Source organism: Megascapheus bottae, chromosome 9 (genome assembly GCF_031878675.1).
Source record: "Megascapheus bottae isolate mThoBot1 chromosome 9, mThoBot2.hap1, whole genome shotgun sequence".
Taxonomy (NCBI): Eukaryota; Metazoa; Chordata; class Mammalia; order Rodentia; family Geomyidae; genus Megascapheus; species Megascapheus bottae.
In genome coordinates this window covers 60,418,499-60,426,608 of record NC_143517.1, presented here as the reverse complement: position 1 = coordinate 60,426,608, position 8,110 = coordinate 60,418,499, and positions in this window count along the sequence as shown.

Below are 8,110 nucleotides of genomic sequence, written 5' to 3'. Positions count from 1 at the left end.
GAAATAAGAATGGCCTATAGACACATGAAGAAATGCTCAACATCTCTGGTCATAAAAGAAATGCAAATCAAAACAACTCTAAGATTCCACCTCACTCCAGTTAGAATGCCCAGGATCAAGAAAACTAATAACAACAGATGCTGGAGGGGATGTGGCCAGGAGGGATCACTACTACACTGTTGGTGGGAGTGCAAACTTGTTCAACCACTATGGAAAGCAGTATGGCAGTGCCTCAAAAGGCTAAACATAGAGCTCCCCTATGACCCAGCAATTCCACTACTTGGCATTTACCCAATCATCCAGAAACAAGGACATACTAAATCCACTAGCACAATGATGTTCATTGCAGCACTATTTACCATAACAAAGATATGGAACCAACCTAGATGTCCCTCAGTTGATGAGTGGATCAACAAGATGTTTGTACACAATGGAATTCTATGCTGCTGTCGAAAAGAATGACATCGTCCCATTTGTAAGGAAATGGAAAGACTTAGAAAAAATCATACTAAGTGAAGTAAGCCAGACTCAAAGGAACATAGGCTCAATGGTTTCCCTCATTTGTCATAATCAGTAGAAACCTTGGGTTCTCCTAGGAGATATTTACAATAGATCAAAACCTAGATACATAAGGCCATTTAGTATGAAGCTAAATGAAAGGACCTCCAGGATATAGAAACAAAAGCCATATAATGAGTGATTGTTGTCCTTAATGTACTATGTTATCTCTCATCTCTTTTGCTGTCCCTTGGTCATCTTATATTATTACAGTATTTTACCTTGTTATCTGATTATATGCTTATTTGGTTATTTGAAATAGGATAGGGAAAGTGGGAAAACAAGATGAGGGGCGGCGGTTGGGGGAGGGAAATGGGGACCAAGACATGAGAAAGGGTATCAATGTTTGTGAAGTGATGCACCTTCTATCTGGTGAATATAATGTAACCCTTCTATTAATTACAATAAAAATATTAAAAAATAATACCATGCATACAAATAGTAATAAGATTGATCTGTGTCTCATTTTACAAACAAGCAGTTCAAGATAAATGATAGAGCTACATGTGAATGTTAAGCTGGAAGGTATCTTAAAGGATGCACAGGAAAAGACCATCTTAAATTTAGGGTAGACAACTATACCTGAGGCTATAAAATGAAATAATCATGAAATAAATTTGATGGATGATACTATGAAGATTAAAGCCTCTGTTTACCCAAAGACCTTGTTATGAATGTAAAAAGATATACCAAGAAGAGAAATTATTCATAATGCATATATCTGAAAAAGGACTTTTATCTAGAATATATGTAGAACTGTTATAAATATGAGAAAGAAAAACAAAGGTGTTAATTTTTAAATGGGCAAAACCTAAGAGGCGCCTCATGAAAGGAGCTATTTGAATGGTCAGCAACCACATGAAAAGATGTCTCATCTCATTGATTGTCAGACACATTGGAAGATAAAACCATAACTGAAGGATGCTTGCCAAATGAGTAAAATGAAAAAGATTGACAGTCCCAAGCTGGTGAACATGTGGAGAAATGTTGAAAACTTGAACCTGTGGGAAAATAAATTGATATGACAGCTTGGGAAATTTTCAACAGTAATCACAAATAAGAAGGAGCCCAGCTCAACCATGAAATGAGACCCAGCCTCAAAAATATGAAATTTAAGCATACACCCACTTGGGTTTCGCTATGACGCATTTACACTACTCCCTAAATATTTACACGAGAGTATATGTATGCAAAAGGCTTTGTACAAAAGTGTTCTATGCCCCCGCTAGTTCAAATAGCCCAGAATTAGAAACAACTTAAATATCTATTAATAGTATATGAGAAATCATTCCTGGTAGTCCATTTTCAGAACAAGATATCTAGTCCAGAGTCGAAAGTTAGCGATGACAAACCCACACTACTTCCCCCAGCTATTGGGTGAGAAGGGAGTCTCACACACTCTTGCTCCAGACACCTATGAACTGTGATCCTCCATTCCCTATGCCTATTTAGCTGGGGTTACAGGCATGCGCCACCAGCACTTGGCTGTCATCATTGGTTTTTGTTAAATTTTAGAGGCATTCAGTAACAAGCTGAATCTCAAAAACATTTTAGTGGGAGAGAAAAAGATACACAAAGGAATGTACACTACATATTTCCATTATGAATGAATGAAATGGCAAAACAGGCCAAAGTCCTCTATAGTGACAGAAGCCAAACTACATAATTAGAAACCAATGACAGGAAATGCATGGAAACAGAAGGGCATAATAAAATGTTCTATGGAAATATACGTGTTTCCTATTTTGATGTAAGTTGCAGTCACATAGGAGCATATGTCATAAGTCATTAAGCTATACACTAAAGACTTGTGCATCTGATAATGGCAGAGGAAAGAGTTTAGGAAAAAAATTAAAAGTCAACTATTGAATCAAATGGAATCTGATTGCAGTTCTGTTAAGCGCCCAAAGAACAACAGACATGAATCTATAAATTGTACATGCTGCAGGATGTGGGTGTCTTTTCTCCTCATCCAAATCTTCTTTTCCTTCCTTTCCTTTTTACCCAGAGGACTCTCTTTGGTTATTTGGTGGATAAAGAACATCTTGCTAGCACAATAATATCACAAAGTAATGTTATGAGGAGTTTCCATAAGAGGAAATATATGTAGATAAGGATGTCTATGGATATATATGTACATCCATTTATATAAAAAGACGAGTTTGCCTCTCTTGCAGATGCTCCTCCTCAAGAAAAAAAAAGATTCTGAAAGATCAAAAAGCCTCCCCAGGCAACGAGAGAAGGGAAAGTAGAATAGACAGGAAGAGGAGAGAGGACTGGAGAGTGGGAGGAGGATGGGGAGACGGAGGTGGGCTGGGGCTGGGAAGGAAGCTGAAATCACAGCATTCAAACAAGATTCCTGGTTTCTAGTCCCCTATTCAAGTCAGCCTGTGGGAGAACTGAAAAGTGACTCCATCGGACAACTTTACCTTTGGGATTCTACTTTTTTTCTCTCTGGTCAGTTATTGGTTACCTTGTCTTCCTTACTGATACTAAGCTGTTCTTGCAGGCCTTCCCAACAAAGCCAAGTATACCCCAAAGGGGTCAGATACATAGGGAAAGGCGTTAACCTGCTCCTACCCACCAATCTGCCACTCACAGTCACTACCTGCACCATGGCTAAGCTCCAGGGAAGTGGCTAGCCCCAGGTTTTGCTGCCAGAGCATCTTCATTCTGCACTGGTTTCCCTTGGAAAAAAACTAAAACAAAAACAAAACGAAAAACCTGAGAGCTCTCCCCTCCTCCACCCATCTTTATAAATGTCCTTCTATAAATTCCAAACGCTTCCTCAGCAAAACCGTTGACCATTCCACAACTAAAGTCTCACAAAAATTAAATATTCCAACTTTGTCTATCCAGATTCACATTGACAGAACAGCTCTTCAATTTGTGGAGAAGCACGCGAACAGAGGTTGGTTTTCAAGGCATGGTTCCCCGCACCTGCTGCATCCCCTATTCTCCTCGGACCTCCCAGTTCTTTAATAGTTCCATTTATTCCAACTTCAAATCCCAGCACTGCCAAGAAGCTTGTCTAATTCTGGCTGGTATCGACTTCCCCCCCTGGTTGCCTAAAGCTATTATAAACGCATGAGTCAGAGTCTTTGTCCAGGAAGGGTCAGCTGCCCTGGGAAGAGCTACAAGCCTCAACCCTCACTGGTGGAGTAATCTTCACACTTCTGCTGATTTCCAAAGGAGCCTCGGCCAGGCAATCCAACCCCATTTTGTAACTAAGGAAACAGGCTCAGAAATTTCAGTGGCTGTGCCACCAGAGGGACGGGAGCTGAGGTCAGTGTTCCTCCATGCTGCCCATCCTTTCTCACAGAGCTTACTCCATTATCCTGACAACACTGGCTTCCCTGCTGTCTCCCACTGGGCCTTGAAGGGCAAGGATTGAATCCTAACCTGCCCTTGCCAGTCCCTACGATAGTGTGGGACATGCACCATCTATTATTATCTGACCTGAATTCAGCCTCGTTGACCTAAGAGGTCAACGCTCTGACCCATTGCCTCGTTGCAGTATTTCCCAGGTGTTCTTGAAGTCACCCAAAGGCCTACAGCTTCCCATATCCTGGGACATATTGACTTGTGATTTCCAAATTCATCTAGTATTTGTGACTGCTAACAACAGCCCAAGAAGACTGTGGCTCATGGTTCTTCATACCGTGTAGTGTGCACACAAGTCACCCAGGGATCTTACAAAGGTCGAGATTCTGAATAAGTAGAGTAGAGGTGAGGCCAAGTAGTCTGTATTTCTAATAGTATGCGAGTTGATACAAATGCTAATAATGTCCCATGGTCCACATTCTCGGCACTGGACCAGAGGCTTCCCCTGCATTCTGATGTAGAATCACCTGGGCTTTTTCTTTTCAAACTTAAAATAACGTGTAAAAAAAAAAAACACCATTAAATTGGCAAGCTACTGATAAAAATTGAATCACACATCTATCTGACTAAAAGCATAAATGCAATGAGCTCTAAGAACACAGAAATTAAAAGATCAGCCATAATAGTTCTATAAATGAACAAAAGACTGGCTGAGAAAATTCACATGCTGTTCAGATCCGAAATGTGATGTCTGAACTGTAGTATGAGGCCCGGCGAGATATGGCTGTGCTAGAGGAAAGGGAATTTCAGGCAGAGGAGTCATCGGGTCACAGATCTTAAGAGAACGTGGTGTGTTAGTGGGTAGCGTGGGGTGGGGGAGGTGGTATGCGACAAGGCTGAAAAATAAGTAGGGATTTGCAACTTATATTGTAAAGAATTTGAACCCGATCTGATTTGTATTTAGAAAGAATATTTAGAGGGTTAAAAGCAGGAGTTTGGGAGGAAGGGGGCCATTGAGAAAACCATTGCAACAGAACAACTGAGAGAAAAGGTGACCTGGATTTCAACAGGGTGGAGAGGAGATGATGGATTTGAGCTGCAAATGGATAAAGTATGCACAAGGAGATGTCCAGTTATCCAGGTTTGGGCTAGATGTGGCCACAATCTTGTTCATTTATTCCTTTAATGAATATCGAGTTATTCTGTGTTCCATACACGGGATGTTTACCGTGGATGCTGCCATCGAGAAGACAGTCATGGTCCTAGATCTAACTGGGTTTCTACTAGAAAACAAATGGCTAAGCAATCAGAGTCTGCACAGTTTGAAATGGCAGCACTTAATCCAATAGTCCCTATGCACACACTTATCCACGAGGGATATGTTCCAAGACACCCATTACAGTTGAAACCACAAATAATACAGAGCCTGATTATCACTACATTTTCCTATGCATGCATACTTATGATAAAGCTTAATTTCTGAGTGGGGTATAGGCAGAGATTAGCAATGACACCTAATAGTAAAAAGTTGTAACAGCTGCAATGAGATTGCTAGCATTCTTACTCTTGTGCTTTGGAGATGGTATTAAATAAGATGGGGATTATTTGAACACAGGAATGATGATACCACTAGAGTGGTCTGCAAATTAAGAATTTAGGAATTGGTGCAACTAAAGACTTTGGGAAATAGACTAAGAGTTTTCTATTCCTGATGGTATTCTAGTCCCTTTTGGATATACTATGTGCCCTTCAGAGATTGCCCATTGCACCCGTTTAGAATGCTAGTTTCCATGCTGTGAAAACCCATCCATGCTAGGGCTCTGCGAGTCATGGCTATTTGGGATACCCATAGATACTCTCTGAAGCACAAAATCCATTTGATTCAAGAGACTAGAGATGTCATTAAAATTTTCAACTCATTTATATTCTCCTGAATGACATGTAGTAAGCTTAAGTTTTCTTATTCTGGGCAGAGGTCAAGAAGGTCTTAGTACAGAGTACCATTCCTGGGCTGGTCCCTTGTGTCTATCTTTCTGAGCAGGTGATTGCAATGCCCTGAAATGCTCAGAGACAGAGGAAGGGCCCACGAATCCCAATGTTCATTCCCAAAGTGTGACCTGGATGGAAGGAGCCCTGGAGTTCCCAAAGACCTTTTCAGGACATTTGTAATATTTGATGCTGATGTTGGCAGGGGTGGTGGTGGTGACAAGGGTGATGATGATAGAAAATATTTTGAACATTTAAAAAGCCAGTACTGTTGGAATCAGTGGCATAAGCCTGTAACCTTAACTACTCAAGAGTTACTGATTTCAAATTTCAAATAACCAATCAAGCACATATAAAATATATCAGATAACAAGGTGAAAAATTGTAATAATATGAGATAACCAAGGGATGGCATGAAATTGGATAAGGAAGGGGGGAAATCAAGATAAGTGGGGGGAGGGTGGGAGGGAAATGGGGACCATGGCATGAGAAACAGTATCAATGTTTGTGAAGTTATGCACCTTCTATCTAGTGATATAATGTAACCCTTCCATTAATCACAATAAAAATTATTTTAAAAAAAAGAGTTACTGAGCAGGAGGATCACAGTTTAAGGTCAGGTTAGCAAAAGAAAAAAAAAAGCTCCTGAGAGCCGGTCTCCACAGAAACAGTTGGACATGGCAACATGCTACATCATCCCAACTAGTCCAAGAACTGTAAAAGGGAGGATCACAGTCCTGCATGGCCCAAGCAAAATGCAAGACTATCTCAAAAATGAATCAGAGTTTAACAAAGGGCTGAAGGGGTGCCTCGTGAAGACCACTGCCTGCCTCGAAGTATGAAGCCCTGAGTTCAACCCCAGTATCTCAGAAGAATACCAGTTCCCTTTTAGAATATATTTGATGAAGATTCTTTAAAAACCAGTTAATTGGCCGGGAGTCTGGCCTAGTGGTAAAGTGCTTGCCTAGCATGCACGAAGACCTGGGTTCAATTCCTCGATACCACATACATAGCAAAAAGCCGGAAGTGGTGCTGAGGCTCAAGATGTAAAGTGCTAGCCTTGTGAAAGTCCAAGGACAGTGCTCAAGCCTTGAGCCCAAGCCCAGGACTGGCAAAACAAAACAAAAAAACAGTTAATTTTACTTCCTGTGACCATTAAAAATGCATCTTTTATGTTCCACACAACAAAACAGTATATATATAACACTGCCCTGAGCTGGCGCTCTATAATGGTCATCTCCAGGAAAAATACTTGTGCAGTCATTTGAGTTGCCAGCTGAAATAGCTGCATTTTTCATGAAACACCATTTTCATTGAACAAACCCCACAGATAAATTATGGTTATTCAGACTTGGATAATTGGCAGGCATTTCACTGAAGATGAATGAAGTAAACCAGTCACTTCAAGGGCGGGGGGAACAGCTGACAGTGTTTTTTTTGCCAACAATAAAATTCAATTTTCCAAGTTTCAGGCAGTCTCCCAATGCTTAAGGCTCATGATCAAATCAGTGGTGATAGGGGTAATCAATGTGATTTTTCTTAAAATTATAAAATAATAAATGTTAACAAGAGATCTGTGTTACTAGTCAGCTGATATTCTCCAAATGGCCAGTGCATGTTATGCAAAGCCATGCATAAGTTAAACCAAGATGCTAATGGAATGTAATACAATAGAGCATTAACTGCTAGGTAGCTGAGTTTATTGTGGGCGTTAGAGCTCAGGTGAGTTGTTAACTCTAGGCAGTGCTAAATTGACTGTTCCAAATTTCATCTTGTATTTGGGGTCAAAATGGCAATTTTAAAGAAGCTAAATTTGGGTCCATAAGTCTTGCTTATAAATTCAGGAGTCATGCTCTAGGATGTGGTCCAAAATTGGATTCCAACTCCTTCATTATGTATGAAGATTGAATCTTCCCTATGAGCTAGTTTCTCTGGACAAAGGAACTGTCATTTCACTGAGACAGCACTGCTGACAGTCACCTGGGGTTTGTGTGGATGGCTGTACCAATGGTTCGTGGCCAGTGTCTGCTCCACATAAAAACAAGCAGACCCATATAGAAAATCTTTCAAGGAAATTGAACAAATACTTCCTAAGTTCCTACTATGTATATGGGAAGGGAAGATTGGCTATGAAGTCAATCAAATGAAACTTACAAAGCTTCTTATTTGCCTTCTCATCCTTGCAATGATACCTACAATCACCTAGTTACACAGGCGAAGTATGCAAAATAAGAATTTTACC